Here is a 19,286-nt window from a genome sequence, read left to right as displayed (position 1 = left end):
ACATGGGGAAAACGTGTTGGGCAAAAAGGTGCGTCTCATGTAGCTATGGGTTAAAGGTGGTCAAATTACCGTTTGTAGGAGGTTTGTATGTAATAAAACATAAAGGGCAAATATATTATGACATGTTTACCTTATAAATTGGTTTAAATGTATAACGAACGAGAGAAATTCAACTTCATATTGTAGATAAAGCTTATTTGGTTGTATAGTCTATAGTGGCGCACACCTCATATACGTTATTTACGTGCCTTGCGTGTTGAATTTGGGACTTCTTTAAGGCATGTTTTACACCCCTAAATTCTAGCTGTTTTGGTCAGCTCCGTGTTTCTAAATAGAAGGTTAAATTCCAACATTTTTGTTAATTCTTATGCTTTTATTATGAAGTTCTTGTTTTTAGAAACTATGATCCAAACCATTTATTGTGGAGTTTTTTTGCAAGTGAAGAGATCAATGGATATAGTATACACTACAGATTTATATGTACATTCTGGTCTTTTAAAATCATTTTTGGTTTGAATAAAAGTTGGGACTTTTGTGAACCTTATGATGACTTGAACATGTAAAGATGACTTTTCAAGAGGGTGTGCTAAAACTATTTAAAAAAAATTAGATTGTTAACATTTTCTCCATTATGCCAATCTTTTCACCCAAAGTTGCAGAATCCATCATCACCGAGATTCTTTAAAGAATTGAGTAAAGAGAAAATAACAGACCATTTTACTTTAAAAAATCTATTAATATTCTCTTTGACCTATGAAACATATGGCTATTTGGCATTGGCGCCTTTGGGCTTAACAAATCACCAATGACTAAGATGTGTCTCATATAATCATGGGTCAAAATTAGGGGTTTATGTAAGAAATTAAAAACAATATAAGAGATTAAGAATTATGAAATGTTTAGTTGATGAATAGGTTTGTGCATAACAAAGATTAGAAAATGCAACCTACGCCTGTATATAGAGCTTATTGGTTGTATGTAGGCGTGAGCCTCATGTCCATAATGTGCACGCCTTATGCATAGGCTTTTTGGACCAAAACGTCTCATGTTTCTCATCAACCTATTGGCAAAAATGCCATCCCTTACTTTCGGCTTTGAAAATATTCATTATTTGTGTTGTCACATGTCATCTTTCTATTAGCTTTGCGCTGTCACATTTCGTCATACAAGTCAACTTTCAATCGCATTTGCCATGTGTTTACTAGGTTTAAATTTGTGGTTATACGTGCTAATAATCTAAATCTAATTTTAGTCAAATAGTTATATGTTTAAAAGGTTGATTAAAATGGCATTTATGTGAAGAAACTTAAAGTAGAGTTATTTCAATTTCTGTTTTGGAATTTAATCTAATATCAAAGGCATGATATGGCAAACAAACTTGATGGTTATGGCCTACCATCTACCAATTAAAGCTAAATCAATAGTACATATTCCACTTACACATCAAAATGGATCAAATCCATATAATTTCAAATATCACAATAATCCAAACATCTATTTCAATTTAACAAATTCAGAATAATTTACAACTTCCGGCTTAACACACACGAGTCTAGCAAACATGATCAAACAAGATAAAACAACCCATAATCTGTTCTTGAAATCTCAAATACTATTCTTCATCTTCAACAAGAGTCGAAAGCCCGGTTTCTGAGCCGAAATCAGGATTCAAAAACTTTGCAACAAAAGCCCACAGTGTGTACACGTCACTAAAGTTAGTCAAAAAGCCCAAAGAAGCAGTCACAACTTCAACCCTAACAAACCCGCTTTTCCCTTTTTGCCCTCCGGTCTCCATCGGCATACAAACTGTCATATCTTCACGATTCGGGTGTGATTTTGAGCCATCCAAAACCCGTATATGACTAAGTATCCCCACACCGAGTGAAATCCCGTTTTGTTCAGCCAATTTCTGAACCGTTTCAGGCCTGATTAAACCTTTTCTCCGGTCTCTAATATTAAACGCCACGGACGCGCCCCGTTCGTATTTTATCTTCGGCCCGTATATGTGAACAAGTGGGATCCCGTCTTGCCCTTTTGCCCCAGGTATTCGCAACTGAAGACGTGATGTCACGAGCCAGTTGACCAAAAACCGAAACCAAAGAGTCGTCCTATTGAGACCCAACATATCCACATGATCAAGATGCTTACATGTAATCTCAGGTTCGCGTCTACTCGATTCTTGACCTTCATTGTATTCACTGTCACTATAATAATCATCATCTTCTTCAATATTTGCAGTTAAAATGTCTCCGTTTTTACTTGGTTCGTTTAAAGCAAACGATACCCGTCTTCCTGTGCTTACCGGTCTTGCTCAGTTTCATCAACCCCAAAAAGCCGATGACTACCCGGAAACCGATTATTGTTCCCTTCTCGTCTTCCTAATAACCGAAAGTCCCCCTCGGTTTCCCGTCTTATGGCGCTTTCGTTGGCCTGAGAAGCGGCCTTTGAGCCCGACCCGTTTTCCCATTTGCTTGTTTCGGGTTCTTCTTCGTGAAAGTTTTCATGATTTAGAGTATTATTTGTGGGCCCCACAAAATAATCTTCTTTCAGGACTTCCTTAATTCGGTCCAATTCTTGTGAAGCAGACATAACCGTTGCATCAAACGACAACATTTGGGCTTCTTGATCGCATACGGGGCTATTAGCTGTTTTAAAACTCGATTTTGGAGACGATAACGGTTTGTTTTTGGCCCTGCCTGTGAACCAAACAGGTGGAGCAGGTGATGTTGAAAGCCCGTTCTTATCTTTATCTGGGCCACCACCATAATCGAACCCGACCGGGCTCGATCCAAGATCGATCCATAACGAGTTATCCGACGACTCGTCTTCACTAAAAACCGGGCTTTTCATCACTTCACCAACTGAAACCCCCTCACTTTCTTCAAAAATCATGCTCAACCCGAGACGTTATCGTGCTCTATTTCAGTATCAAATACCTCTCACTTGAGCCGAAGTATACGCGCCAGAAAATGCGGGTAATCGCGGGCCGGGCCCGCTTTCCAACATCACATCACCACTCCCATTGACATCTTCTTCAATTCCCGACAATCCTGGCATCCCATCAACCGGATCACTTAGGTATGACGGAAAAAACGGGCTGATTTTAACGATACCCGACCCGGCATGCCCCGTTTGACTTTGCAGACTTCTTATAACCGATTTCTTGATCAGCAAGCACCCAAATCCAGTCGGGTCAAACCCAAAAACCCGATAAAAAGACGTAATAATAAAATCGGGCCGAAAAAGAGACAGTCCGAGAGAATCCATGTCTTTCGGTCCCAACGAGGCCGCATCAAGTAACACGTGCCAGTTATTTTGTTGGGCCAAAGCCATCCACTGATAAGAATACTTAGAACCCGTAACCCGTGATTGAACCGGGAACACAAACAACCCGAAAGCCGAATCTTTCTTCCTTTTCTTTTTACTTGAAATTTGTTTTCTTAAATCGGTTGAACAAAGTTTAAGCGTCGGCCATTTAAACCACGCGGTTTGAACCTTCGCGCCCTTTTGTTTAGCACTTTGACCCATCCAGTTGACCGACTGGCTCTCGTGGTCATACATGGTCAACAGCTTTTTATTCGTGTGAAACGGGTACGATTCGGCTAGAAGCTTGAAAGCCGACCCTCGACTAACCGTGAACACGAGCCCATATTCGTTCTCGGGGATGTTCAAATAATCCATAATCCGAGTTTTGATATCGTGTTCCACGGTTCCCTTTTCAGCACCGTGAAGTGCGTGATTACTCAAATTGGCGGTTATTTCGGTTAAATTAAATGTCGATGACTTCCAATAATGAAACGTTTGCAAAAACGAAAACAACCCGAATCCACAATAATCAAGACATACCTTTGGAGGAACAGATTCGGATAAATGTGAATAATCATCTGATCTTAAATGATCAACCTTTTCCGAAGACCGATACTTTGGGTACATTGTGAGGAACTTGTTAAACGATTGATGGAGATCGGGAATCGATCGTTCGGTTTCAAACGTTCTGTCGGCTGCGAGTGCGGTCGCTCTAAGGAATTCCTTTTGAGTTTTGAGTCGGGCCAGCGAACGGGATCGTCCCAACCCGGGATCATTATTATCATCTTGATCATTGAGTAAAGATTCTGAGTCAATATCTTGTGATTTGATGAGTGATCCATCTTCAGAAGCTGCTTCAAGAGCTTCTTTGAGCTTCTTAATATTATTATTATTATTATTATTATTATTATTATTATTATTATTATTATCATCTGGTGAATAAGGGCTTTCAGGCCCATTTTTCTTTTTGCCTTTTTTGTCCAAAATTAAAGATGCACAAAGAGAAATTGGCTTCCATGGTGAAAGATGCATCACAGCTTCTGTTCATAAGCAATCTTACAACCCAAAAAAGAAAAATAAATAAAATATTTGGCTTATTTGAACATAAATCCAAACCCTAAAATTCTCTAAGCAGCAAAAAGCAAAAAAGGAACCACCTTTATAACATACTGAAATCAAATAAGCTGTTTTTGACTAATCAAAACCCTAATGGGTGAATATAAATCAAACCCAGACGAAGAACAGAGCTACAATTGATGTCAGAGAAGAAAAAAGTTGAAATCTTGAAATTAGAGTTAAAAATCAAGAAAAATAAATCCCAACAATTTAAAGGTCAATGCAGCTGTCTGCAGACATACATATTATTTTATTAAACCCCAGTGCATATATATTTATAAAACCCAGAAAGAAAAAAATAATAAAATAAAAAGGAACCACCTTGAATCAAGATTCAAGAAAATTCCAAGCCCCAGGTACAAGACATAAAAGAAAACTGAAACCTTAGATCAATAAAGAATGATGGTCAAATTGAAAAATCCCTAATAATTTTGAAATTGACAAGGTTGTGTTTCTAAAAGCTTGAGCGGAGAAGATGAGACTGTCTAAACAGCAAGGGCTATGAAGTGCTCAGTTGTTAATCCAGAAACGTACCTCTGTGATTGATGATGACTCACTGTGTGTGTTGTGTGCGATTTGACTCTTTCGGGTTGTACGCCTGTATAGAAACAGAGATACAGTGAGAAGTATATATATATATATATATATAAAAGAAAGAACACTTGTTAAGAAAACTAATCTATATTAGTTAATATTAATATATTTATAATATTTCCTCTTGGTTATTAAATTTAATACCTCATTAAAAACTTTTATATTCGTCAAAATGGTAAATATCGATCTTCTATGAAAGTTGTCCAAAACTTTTATAGTCAATAATTTGCGTCTTCGTTCGTTGATATTTGATACCTTAAGTTGAATAGTGTTGTATGATCTTCACGTGAAAACTTCTATTGCTTTATCTTGTAAACACTATGATATTGTTGTGTTTCTCTGCATCAACAAGACTAACCAAACTTGTTTAGATGGGTTAGTAAAATATAAACGCATATCTTTCATACCTGAAATATAATATATGTTTTAACCCATTATGATGTCTCATAGCAGGACTCATGCCAAAAAATATAAATAAAGATAATAATAATAATAATAATAATAATAATAATAATAATAATAATAATAATAATCATATATAGCTAACAGCGCGACATAATGCACATATGCATTTGATTATGGTATTTCCAAACCAATAATATTCATATTCATATAGACAACGATTTAGAGTAATTGTTAGACATCCTTTAGCATGCTAAAATGATTAAATTTGTCCATGCTAAAATGTCTCAACATTTTCTAGATACATTTTGATGGATTAATAAACATATAATTACACATATACTCAAACTATAAGTCGAGCAATAATCACATATTGTCAAGGTCTATAAAAAAGAATTGTCTCTTTAAACATATAATTACGCTTACTTTACATGATTTGATAATTCAAATCCTTCATAGATTTTCTTGTAAACTTTCAGTATCAACTGAATAACATTATTTATTAGACGCATATCAGTTCTCCCTGTGTATTACCGGACTATTTAGGTATCGGAAAGTCATTGTTTCCACCAATAGAGAATGTGTATCCTCATAATTAATTATGGGTCTTTGTAAAATACTTGTGCCACCAATTTTGCTTTATATCACTTAATTGAATTTTCATAACTAACATAAAAGACCCGTTTGTATCTAACACATGTTACAACTTCAGTTGTATGGACCGTCGGTCCGAAAACTTTTTGTTTCATTTGAGAATTTAACTCTACATCACTTGCGTCTTTTAGTTTTGGCCAATCATTTATATGTTTTCATTCATAGGCATATATTAAATCTTGATCCTCATCATCATTATTTCAAGCTCTAATTGTATATATAAAAGTATAACGACGTCGATTTTATTTCGATTCCATACATTTCTAGACATGATATAATATGCTGAGAGCACTTAATGTTTACGTACCTAAGGTTCTTTGAGAACCATCATGTCTAATGATGGTCGGTTAATTTGTATATGTTTTAGTTCGTTTATTGTTTAGTTTTAACCGTTTAGTCTAGAACTATCGATACTTCATACGTGTATTATTGGATTTCAGGTCATAGGCGTTAAAGTACTCAATATGGACCTGTTGTGACACGAAATGAAGACCTGGGATGTCCAACACGCAAAACGATGAAGTTGATTGAAGAATGTTGTAACAGGTCCCATCGCGGTACGCGATGGGCTTGCTGAGGGCCGCATCGCGTACCGCGATGGGAGATTAAAAATGTTTGACTTTTGGTCAATCGCGATACGCGATTGACCTTGGAAGACCCCGTCGCGTACCGCGACGGGTGGTGCAGACGGGAAAATTAGGTTTTAATGTTATTTTTCATCATAAACACCCCTAACTCCGTTTTGACGACCAAGAGGCGATTCTAGCAGTCCAAGAAGGCGATTTTCACTATCCTAGCTCGTGCCAAGACCCTATACATGATTCATATCACCCGTATCGAAGATTTGATGATGTCTAGGCTCGGCTAATCTCATAGAATCGTACCGGGGTGTATAGTTTGTAATCTTTACAGTTTTTTCTCATGTGATTAAGAACACTTGTGTATTATTATTTATGATTGATATATGATTATTGATGTTTGGTATTTCTGAGTGTTCGGTCGGTTTTGGTTTACGTTGGTCTGAACGATCTGTTACCAGTTGCTAGATAATTAGTCATATAACTGTTTGGTTAGATTGAATACGATAAAACATACAATTGCCCTTAACTGAGTCACACTGGCAAGGACTGTTTGATAACCAGTGCCGTGTGTAAAGTAATTGTTGATGTCTAAGGTTTTGTCTGATTGATCAGTTTTCAGTTAATCGTTAATAACTAATCTGTTAGGTTGCATGAGATTTTATTGGTTGCTTGCTTGAATTCCCGGGGTGTGATTTGTTTGTTAACTGCTTAATACTCGTTTACGTGTTCGTTGCTTAGTTCTCTTAATTTAAACTATTGCTTGTTTGATCAGCACTAAAATTCATTCACTTCATAATTAGACATTTGTTACACGAATACATTGACCACATACTCCTTGTGATACGATACCCTACTTGCTCTAACTATTTAGAATAATTAGGTTTTTGATTGACTCAAACGACGGTCATCATCTAATATCTTTCAAGAGACTTGTATTATACATCGACTTGACCACCTTCATTACTTGCTCCAATTTTCGAGGATTTTTTACCTTTGGAATCAACTAGTCTACCACGCTTTAGGCGTACGTAGACTTATTATCAATATGTGGCTGTCCTTTTTAGACAGTAATATTAATTGGCGCATTAGCAGTTGGTATAGGTGTCTTAGATAGGCACTCTATTTTGGCCAGTGAATCTGTTAGTAATAGATTTGTTAAGATTTATACTTGAATTATTCTTTGAATTTTCAGTTCATATAATTTAGTTTGAGGATCAATGATAATTCATTCAAACTAAATTCGTTTTCCAACTGATTTATATCTCCCCTGATGTTGGGAACGTTGATTCACCAAAGTGAACACCAATAAGTTGTAGATATATCTCTCATTAATGGCTCTAAGTATTTAATAATACATTCATATCAAATTACCAACCTCCTTTGAGGTCCCATCTTTGTGTGTTATGGTTGATCAATTTCATTACATATCACACAAACAAAATTTTTGATGGGAAATGTGTGGTTCTGACCAAAACCAACTTTAACAGGGAGTAAGTATTATAAATTATTAGCTTGATGTGAATTAATGATATTGTATGTAAAATACATGTACCCAAATGCAAACATGAATTGTTGCACTTATGATCACTTGCTTTGAAATCAATTGTAGATGTTCAATGATTGTCTCAATAAAATCAATTTATATGTGAACATAATCTATATAAAGTTCAATAGTTATTCTAATAATTACTAATAACTTGGGAATTAAATTCATTATTATAACCAAAAACATATATGTCAATCTGGAAAATATACTTGCTATCTTATTAGCTAAGACATAAATCACGCAAACATGAAGTTGCGAACTTGATAACCATTTAGATGATACATCGATTTTAAAGTACTAAATGGTATCATGTTTAGGATATGTGTATCCTTTTCTCATTCCATAACATTTAAGGATTCACACCCTCCTTTAGTTGGTAAATAAATAATTTCCCTTGAGAGCAAACTTTGCATGTTCAATTATCACGAAGAATCATTTGGTTATTCAATAAATTTTACATCTTTGACTCGGTATGGTCTAACCGGTCACACCATTAGATAATCATGATCCATAAACTTCAAGTTTATAATCGTATATGTATTATGCTTCTTCAGTACGACATTGTAAATATGAGTGAGCATTGTATTATCGTTTTAAACGATCATGTGATTTCACTTTTGTATTTCCACATTTTGTTATCATATATGATCAATCTCTTTGCCACATGTGGTGGTCGATCTCATTATTAGGATGACCAACATTATAATTCCGATGGCCGATCTCATTGTTAATATAATCATCGTTACAAATTTTCAATTATGCCCATGATCGCAACGATCATTGCATATTCACATTTACTTCGAAGAATGACATAAAACCTATTAATGTCATCATTTTTATTATTTTCTCGAACATACGGATATAAACTCACTTCAAATATTTCATACTCTTTTAACGATATTGCTACTTCAAGAACATATTTGAAGTGTGACAGGTGAAAATTGTTTCATCCAATTTTTCTACTAAATAATATAATCTTTTCATAACACTAATTGCGAAGTAATTAAATTTCCCAATCATATAAAATTTATCGGTCTACTTATGACCTTTTGTAACTTGATAATGAGATTCGGGATTATGACACTTAAAATGTCATATGTAAGAATATATACTTTTTTGACAGAATTACAAATTTTGTCCTTTAAAATAAGACGAATTACGGTTCGTGTCCTTTGTTAAGTTTCCTTGCAGGCGGTGTACTTTAAACATTTTTTTCCTACACGTTATGTCCTTTACGCTAACTGGGTTAGAAAAACTCATTTAAGTATGACATGTGCCAGACATGTGATGGGCATAATTGTAATTTTAGTGTATCTTTAAATTAAAAAAAAAAGAAAATATATATACTCCCCTCCTTTCTCTCTTCTTTCTCTCTAAGCCACCACCATCACCATAAACTCCGGCCACCATAAACTCCGGCCACCGCAAACGATCCCTATCACCCGAACCCGACCCATCCTTTTCCAAAACTCCGGCCACCATGAAGCCCAAACCCACAGCTACCGCCACACACCAACCAACACTTGTAACTGCCACCACAAAACCATACTTTCTTAAATCGGCCACCGCCAGCCACCGTCACAAATTCCGGCCACCAGAAACAACCACACCACCATACCGCAACCACCACTACACAACAGCCAACACCTGCAACTGCCACCACGAAGCCCAAACTTTTTAAATCGACCACGAAACCCTAAAATATTAACCCGGATCTCAGATTTGTTACTGGGTTCCCTATCAGAACCCACAGCTACCGCCACACACCAACCAACAGAACCCACAGCTACCGGATCTCAGATTTGTTACCGGGATCTCAGATTTGTTACCGGGTTCCCTATCAGAACCCTAGGTGGCGGTTGTGGTGGTTGTCTGCTGAAGCGATGAGTGTTACCTACGGTGGTCTGAGTCATTGCCGATGGTGTTCTCCGATGGGGCAAGGTAACCTTGTATCTCTTCATCATTGTTGACCGTCGCCGTCGGGTTCTTCCGTGGAACCCTAGGTGGCGGCGATGTCGGCGTGGTAATGATGTGGTGGGTGGGAGCTGTTATCGCCTGTGATATGGTGGTGTGGTTGTTTCTGGTGGCCGGAATTTGTGACGGTGGCTGGCGGTGGCCGGAATTTGGCCGGAGTTACAAGTGTTGGTTGGTGTGTGGCGGTAGCCCTTCTCTTTAATTTTCATTTCATGTTAATCAGACACGTGGCTTCATCACAATTAAGAATTTTACAGTTGCATTTACGGTTTCATCCAACTCCAGCCAGATTTGTATATATCAATGGTTTGTATATGGAGCGACTTGATGGACGCAGAAGGATTCGGAGCCAGAAGTCTCGCTTTTATCACTAGCTATTGCAGGTGATTTAGGGTTTTTGTTTACAAAGATTAGAAATTGAATAGGTTATGGTTGATTTGGGTATACGTGTATTACTGTTTTGTTTTGTTGATTTATCTTCTTGATTCAAGATGATTATTATTGCGGTGAAGTTACCGGTTGTATAATTATTGTGGCCATGGAAGTTAAAAGTTTCAAGGGGCAATTTAAGTAATTATGAATGATTTTTTGATTTCTTCCATACATAATTATACCAGTAACGTCACTTTCAGTTTTTATCATGGGTCGGGTTCGGGTGATAGGGATACGGGTTTTGGAAAAGGATGGGTCGGGTTCGGGTGATAGGGATCGTTTGCGGTGGCCGGAGTTCATGGTGATGGTGGTGGCTTAGAGAGAAAGAAGAGAGAAAGGAGGGGAGCATATATATTTTCTTTTTTTTTAATTTAAAGATACACTAAAATTACAATTATGCCCATCACATGTCTGGCACATGTCATACTTAACTGAGTTTTTCTAACCCAGTTAGCGTAAAGGACATAACGTGTAGGAAAAAAATGTTTAAAGTACACCGCCTGCAAGGAAACTTAACAAAGGACACGAACCGTAATTCGTCTTATTTTAAAGGACAAAATTTGTAATTCTGTCTACTTTTTTTAGAGTGGTCATAAACTGTAACTTTTGGTTTAAACTGTCTAATCAACACTATCTATTGGTTTAAATTGTCTAATCAACACTATCTATGTAAATAAACAATGTTGTATAGAATGCAAAATATACATGAAATATAACATGTCACCATATAAAATTAGTTGTAATATAACATTATAAAATAATAAAATTTCATCACTACAAACAAATATTTATACAACTAGTGTATTAATCTTTTCACGGTATAACAAGTACACACATATCTAACCAATATTTGTCATACTTTCAAACATTAACAAATATATCGAGTGTCATATCTAATCTAAGCATATTTAAACTCTTTCATTATAGAGTGATAATCACAACTTTGAAATAAATTATATCATACAAAATACATTGCACACTATAATACTGAATTATACAATACTGACATTATAACATACATGACATTATAACATGTCAACATGCTAAGAGAATTATATTGTTTAAATTTAATGTCATTAGTAAAGTTGTATTAATATGCATATATCAATAATCACAAGTTTATTATTATAACAAATATTTGAATCACTCTAACTTGAAATCTAAACAAAAATCAAAATCGCTTTCTATGATTGTTTAATAACATATGATCCCTTATTATTTTCAAATAAGCATTCTTTCTTTGTAATAATAAATTTTGTGGTTCTACGTATAAAAGACATCAAGAAGTCTCTTGTTAATTTACAATAATAATTTTTAACTATATGTCTATAAGAAAGGTCTGTGTAACAGAAATACATTAATTATAAATCTCACGTCTTTATATATAGTAAAGAAATAACCAAAATAAGTGGCTAGAATTAGTTATTAGGTTCATAAAAATGATCATGAATATATATATATATATACTAAAAACATTTAGGAGAAGTGAGAATGTAGAATTAGATTAATAAAAACAAATTGAAGCATAAACCATGACTCACAAAATTCAAATACAAATTTTCATTCAAATTATACATATATGATACGGTTTTAAGGATTTGAATTTGCTTATGCACATACTATTAAATTCAATCAAATAACATATTAATCTACTATTTTAGATCAGTATGTTGAACTAATATAAGAATATACAAGTTATAACTAATAATAAATCTAGAGCACACATCGAAAACAATTATCTATTTTTTCACTTCCACATGTATATTAAAATAGCTGATTCAAATAAATCAATAGCTTATATGAGGAGTATAAATAATAATGTTTATTTTTAAACGAAAGCTACATGGCTAAACATGTTGAAAACTAAACTTAAAACAGTTGTGATCAATTATGTTTGGTTAAAATTTGTGGGCTAGTAAGAAGTATCCAAAAAAAATTGCTTGCTAAGTAAAAGAAGTAAAAGAAGCTGACTAAATAAAAGTACTATTACATAAGTTCTCGATGGAATAACATATATATGAAGTCAAAGATTACCTGATATGCATATTTCTCTAGAATGACCCATCTATAATATTGAGAGCGGAGATAGGGTTTTGCGGTATGGGATTAACGTTGCGAGTTGAGAGACTCGTGCTGATAGCGTGTTGTGAAACAAACCTAATAGCCAATGCATATGAGAAAGAGAGGTAGGGAGAAAGATGTAGATTTTATTAATCATGTGTATATTACAATGATGTACAATAAGAAGTATATATAAGATAGGAAAACTTGAGAAGAAAGCTAATCTATATTAGATGTTGATAACCATAATATTAATATATTATAACAGAGCAAGTGGTATGAGTCTTGCCTTATTTTAAGTTTGTAACCAGCACCTTACCTACTCTGTGTGGTTTCCCCTTTTAAATTATGTTTTTTTTTGTTATCTTTTGGCTTAAGTTAAATATTGTGTTGTATATATTTCAACTAACTTTTAGCCCGCATGTTACGCGGGTTAGCTTTATTTTTTTTAATTATTATTTATGAATATTTTTCATGTATGATGTGTTTAGGTATTAAACTTAACGGTTACATGAACTTATAAAAAAATTATATTTATTGGTTTGCTTTATTTTTTGTTTATATCTCAAATGAGTCTCATGAGTCTAGTAGTTAACGTGACCCAACATTTTGCTATTTAAGATGTGAATTTTCGTCTTGATATACATGAATGTATAAAGTAAGTTATATTGTTTGTGTTGATTTCGTTTGTATTGAGTTGTTACGGTTCGTTGGTGATGTAGAGCGTATATGTTGTTTAATAGATCACCAAAAATGGGCTCTCATGTGTCTGTCAATTAATATAGCCCAACATTTTTTGTTTAAAATATGTATTTTGTACTTGATAGCGAATTGAGTTTTAAATAAATTGATGTATTTGAATTCTATAGCTAATTTTAGTTCCACATATATATTAAACGGACACGTCATGTGTTATCATTTCATTTTTTTGGTGAATTATTAATTTATTATATCTTTTTAGTATGAAGTTTAGTTTGTGATTTTCTTATTATTTTGTATGTATTTGTTGTATTTATAAATTTTGTAGTTTAGTTATTGTTGATGTATTACAAGAACATTTAATTTGTTAATTAGTGTTTATTCTGATCAAATGTAATAGAAGTTATATTAGTTTATGAATTATATTAACGAAAATTTTAAGATCATATGTAAAAACTAAGTTTTTAAAAAAATTATTTTTTATTAATAATGTATATGTTTTTAATACTTTATACATAATTTTTTGTATTACGAATTTTGTAAATTTATTTTTTTATTTTTTAAAATCAGTAATAATTGGAAGCCGTCATTTGACACTGACGCTATATGGTAATAAACCGTCTTGAGAAACTCTCTTATCGTTGTCTTCTTCAAATCATCTGTTTCATCTAACAGTTAGAAACCCTAAGTTAATATTCCCCTTAATCGGTTGAATTTTGTTGTTAAGTGGAAGTTTTGTAGGTTGTTGAAGAGATTTATGTTTGTTCTTAGTTTATTTAATCAAATATTGTGTCAATAACAATTTGCAACCACTTTTAAAAAAGATATATTGGTTTTAAATAATCTCAACTATCACCTTTTGGTCACTGTCGATCCCAACTAACGAAATGGCAGATGACAGTCCCACATTTTATCATTTTTGTTTTACCAATGAATCCTGACTCACGAAATCCTAATGTCGTTAGTTTTTTATGATGTTGCATGCTTATTTAGCATATACGTGGTATGCTTATGTGACATATTCCACCGCCGCCACCACCAGTTTCCTAAAAATATTAGAATATTTTTATTATGTTTTATTTGGGTGAATTTTGACGAAGTAAAGCCAACCAATTTAAAAAGAAAATAAAATATTAATATGAATCTTACCACTTAACTTCTGAAGTTCACATGGTACTTCATTAAAGTAAGTGATAACATAAGTTTTAACCTTGATGGCTTCTCCTGCCAAATATGAAGTTGACATTAATATAAACCAAATTATGACTCATTTATAAAAAGTCCATTACAAAGCATGATCATAAAGGAATTGTGTATACCTGTTGTATCTTCTTTATTAGAAGAATTATATTTTGACGATATAGTGGAGCAAAAATAGCATTCATCTTCTGTCAAGGTATTCATGAAATTATGTCAAGGTTAGGTCGGATTGCGCGGACCTGTTAATATGATTGCAAAAACATAATGCAATAAATGTCAGACGACTTTTAACCAGTGTGACCCATTTGACCCTTTTATGATTAATTTTTTTTCTTTTTTCTAGTATTGTTAATTAGAGTTTGGAAATGCAGAAAGTATTATAAAAGTGTTTATATAAATATATCTGTAGTTACTACTCTAAAAATATACGCTCCTTATTATAAGTTGTATATTTATATTTCCAACAAGTTTACAGTTAATTTAAGCCTATAAATGAACTGAGCATTCACGAATTGTTCGGCTGGAAGTTTTTCTTATCTTCATTCATTTAAAAAACGAACGAATATGAACATGCATTATGTTCATTCATTTATGTTCGTGAGCATCCGGTTATGTTAGTTTATTTACGTTGATGTATTTTCGTTCGTTTATGTTTTATAAACATTTAAGTAGTTATATTTATTTAAATATGAAAATAAAAAGGGCTCGTTAAAATGAATTAGGTAAATTTAAGCCACTAATTTAGATGTGTTTTCTGGATGAATTGTGATGCACTAGACTTGTTCATTTCCATTGCAAACTATTCATTTAAATTTTAAATGAACGGACATGAATGCACACGAACATGCCCTTATTTTTTATGAACGAAGATGAACAAAGTAATGATAAGGTACCTTGGAATACCAAGGATTCCATTATGCCAACGGCCTAGTATTTCCCACTTTCTGAAAGATGAAGCTAAATATTCTGGTCTAAATGTAAACAAAAATTGGTAAGCTGCACTATGACCGAATCTCAATCAAGTGCGCTTCTTGTTAACACCGGACCGTTTATGATTTATGACCCGCATCAATTGAGAAAGAAACCAACACCTTAAGGTTTAACTTTCTGAACTTGTTGTATTGATGCATGAAAATATTTATTCCAAAACTGACCTTGTTTTCAACATGCTTGATATTTGATGATAAAATATCAATAAGTTGCTACCCGCTACCTAAAACAACATCAGCAGTGTTGTTGAAATAAGGTGTTTTTTTATAATATCAAATGCTTCAACATTTGGGATCTTTTTGCAATAGAAAGTTGGTATTACCTACAAGTGATTATTTTCTTTTTAGTTTTTTGATAAACATATTATGGTTGTGATCATAATATTTTTGTAAAAAAAATAATTATCCAAAGGTAAAACAACGTTGCATACCTTTTCTTTTTATCTAATTATAGAGACTTCATTCCCCTCTCATAAAACATGTTTTGTCTCACAAAAATGTATTTGTTGCTCATTTTTTACAAACTTCTCCGAAAATAAAACAAACATTTGACACTACAATTATTAAAAGAGTAATGTAAATAAAAGTTTTAAACTACATATTACCAACGTAAAAAGGCACGCAAATACCCAATAGCACATTATAAAAACATAATACATATAGAGTAGAAATAATTGACTTTGAGTGTAGTATCAAGACATTCTCATAAGATTGTTACTTCAAAGAAATGGCATGCAACTCAAGTTGCAAGAACAATTCTTCGTTTGTAAAATGCGAAATTATATTATCTCTTTATTTATGTGCAAAACTGCAGATAACACTTCCGTTCAATTTAGATACTTGAACTTACAAATAAGTAAAACATGTAGTAATATTGAGTTGAACGTGAAGTTTCAAACAATAACAATATCATTATCTAGAAAAATATATTGTTAAACAAAACCATATATATCCAAAAGTCACACAAATAGATGTGAAAAAAAAACAAAAACGTTGCAAATTAAATAAACATCTAAATTAAAGTGAGTTATGATCTGCAAATAAATTAGAAGATAAAACAATTTGAAAATCCTTAAAATAAGTTATATCCAATCAGCATCAAATACATTATTTGACCATGAAAACCAAAGTTTACCGGAATACCCTACTGAAATACTAAAGTAAATTAAACCAATTAGCAAAAAATTAAATTACAAAATAACTGTTTGATCATTAAAGTCAAACTCCACCCGAATACCCTACTGAGGTGTTTAGCCCAAACATTAAAGCTAACATATTCAATAATTTGATACTTCAACTTTGAAAGTAAACAAAACCTAGTTCACTTCAGCTTGAAGTCTCTAATTAAAATTAAACATAAATTTGTAGATCACAATTTTGGAGTTAGAGTTCCAAAACATAGTGCTTGTAACCTATAGAGGTGTTTAAACATAGATTAAAAAAAACCTACTGAGGTGTTTAACCTATAGAAACAACGATTAATAGTTGTAAAACATAGTGCTTGTAACAATCGGACCTTTTTAACATCGATGAATAGCAACGATGGCTTTATTCTGGATTAGTTAGAGTTCCATTGTAACAAATCGCTTTAATCATATACAAAATAATAATAATAATAATAATAATAATAATAATAATAATAATAATAATAAATGTGCATGATTTAGAAGGGTGTAAAGTTTCAACAACTTATCCAGTCATGATTTTGTTATCGGGATCATAATCCTTAAATGATCTTCAATAACTAACAAAGGCATAACGAAAAATAACCCTAATCAGAACACTTACGAAAATAACCTTTTGAAATTGAATACAATAATAATAATAATAGTAATAGTAATAATAATAATATATCATAAAACCATTAAAAAATTAACGAAAAAACTAATTAATAAAGAACTATGAATCTTTAATAGTTAGCAAAGGCCGATCTTCAATATAGAACAAAAGCTAATCAATTTTAGGTATACATAGATTAGGGGCAATGATACAACTTACTTATTAAATTCGATTTGAAATTAGCATAATAAAAAATAGATGCTTGAAAAAAAAAAGGATTCAAAATTAGTGCGCAATTAATATGTTGTTGAAGATAAGAAATTTCACAATAGAATCGTTGATTGAAAGGTAAGGTTTTGCAATTGTGAAGATAGAGGAAGACTTTCAATCCATCATGAGATTTGCTCCGTCTTCTCCTTGTTTCAATCCACACCAGCGATAAGGTGGGTGTGAGTAAGGTCTCTGTAACATCCCAAATTTCAAGATTTTTATAAACATGGATATTAATAAGTGAAGGGTGTTAAACTTGAAAATAAACCAAAGAGGGGTCAAAAAGGAAATAAAACAAAAGGGTGGGGTGATGTATATTTTTTGGATGTTCTAGATGTGTGTGTGGACAGAAGAAGAAAACGAGCAAGACGAAGAGAACGAGCAAGAAGGAGAACATATAATTTCACTTCTCAAATCGAGCATTAGAAAATACATAATCATCGTCTAGTAGATCGATCATTGGGTAAGTGTTTCTAACCCTAAAGTTGGGGCTTTGTTATCTACATTTCATGCTTGATGATCTAGTACGTGTTTTATGTGATTATTGATGAACTGATAGTGATAATATTGATTATGTGATCTATTACTAGTTATAACTGTTGATTCTAGTAGTGTCAAACTGTGTTCAAGAGTATACCATATTTGATGAACACAGTTGATAAATTAGAGATCTTTTATGGATGCGGTTATATGATTATAATCTGTACACATAAGATAATTGTTGTAATGCATCAAACATAAGAGGTCATTGTTAAAATGTGTGAGCAAATAGGCATTTCAGATCGTGCGTAGAGATTTAAAGTAATGATTTCAAATGAATGCACACAAGGTTTTTGTGAAAATGTCTCAACCAAAAGGAATTAAAAGAGTTGTTAAGATATGAAATTCATATTACTGCTGTCATATAAAGTTCGTATAAAATCATAGAAAAATCGTGTGAATGTGTATTATACATGCTTGAAAACCTCTTTTGATGTACTAGGTTCCATCTTAGAACACGATAAGCTAATTCAGACTTAAAACGGATCAAAACAGTAGATTAAAATGATGACAGCATGTTGTTTGAAGTTAAATTATGTTGATGTCCCGTTCTTTGAATAATCATATAAAATAGTATAAAAATCCGAGAAAGATGTATTTTATATTCTTAAAAAGCTCCTTGAGTCTACTAAGTTTTATATGTGAACATGAAAAGCTGTTTCGGATGAAATATTGGTCAAAGCAGTTAGTTTCTGAAGCAATACAGCAGATTCAGCATACTGTTTTGACAGAAAATAGGTTGCTGACATGTTTTGCTAAAAATCACATATAATAAACCGTAGCTCCGATAAAAGTGAACTTTATATGCTTGGAAACCTCTGTGAGTTTACTACATTTTGCTTTTGAGCATATTAAGTTAGTTCTGACTTTTAACTGGTCAAAAGTTGAGGTGAATAGGTGCTGCACAAAAGGTGCAGTACTGAAAACATATTTTTCATAATAATAAATGGTGTGCACACTTGTTTAGAATAGATTATGACATAACTGCTTTAATGTAAATTAATGCCATAATGTATGAAGTTGCTAAGCAGAGCCTAGTCGTATATGTACCGAGTTAACCGTTAAAATGGGGGAAGTTGATAAATGACTTGAAAATGTTTAACTGATAACTTGATGAACACATTGATGATTCTTGGCTTGTTA

At 33.0% G+C, this 19,286-nt stretch overlaps 1 pseudogene; it reads right to left on the bottom strand.

The window, feature by feature from the left end:
- Positions 1–1,485: 1,485 nt before the first annotated feature.
- Positions 1,486–4,338, bottom strand: LOC143576138 (uncharacterized; annotated as a pseudogene).
- Between the last annotated feature and the right edge of the window lie 14,948 nt (positions 4,339–19,286).

Source organism: Bidens hawaiensis, unplaced genomic scaffold, assembly GCF_021521415.1.
Source record: "Bidens hawaiensis isolate Kalapana, Puna unplaced genomic scaffold, B.hawaiensis_p1.1 tig00028000_1, whole genome shotgun sequence".
NCBI classification, from domain to species: Eukaryota; Viridiplantae; Streptophyta; class Magnoliopsida; order Asterales; family Asteraceae; genus Bidens; species Bidens hawaiensis.
The sequence above is the reverse complement of the archived record's forward strand: the minus strand, read 5'-3'. Positions and strand labels throughout refer to the sequence as shown.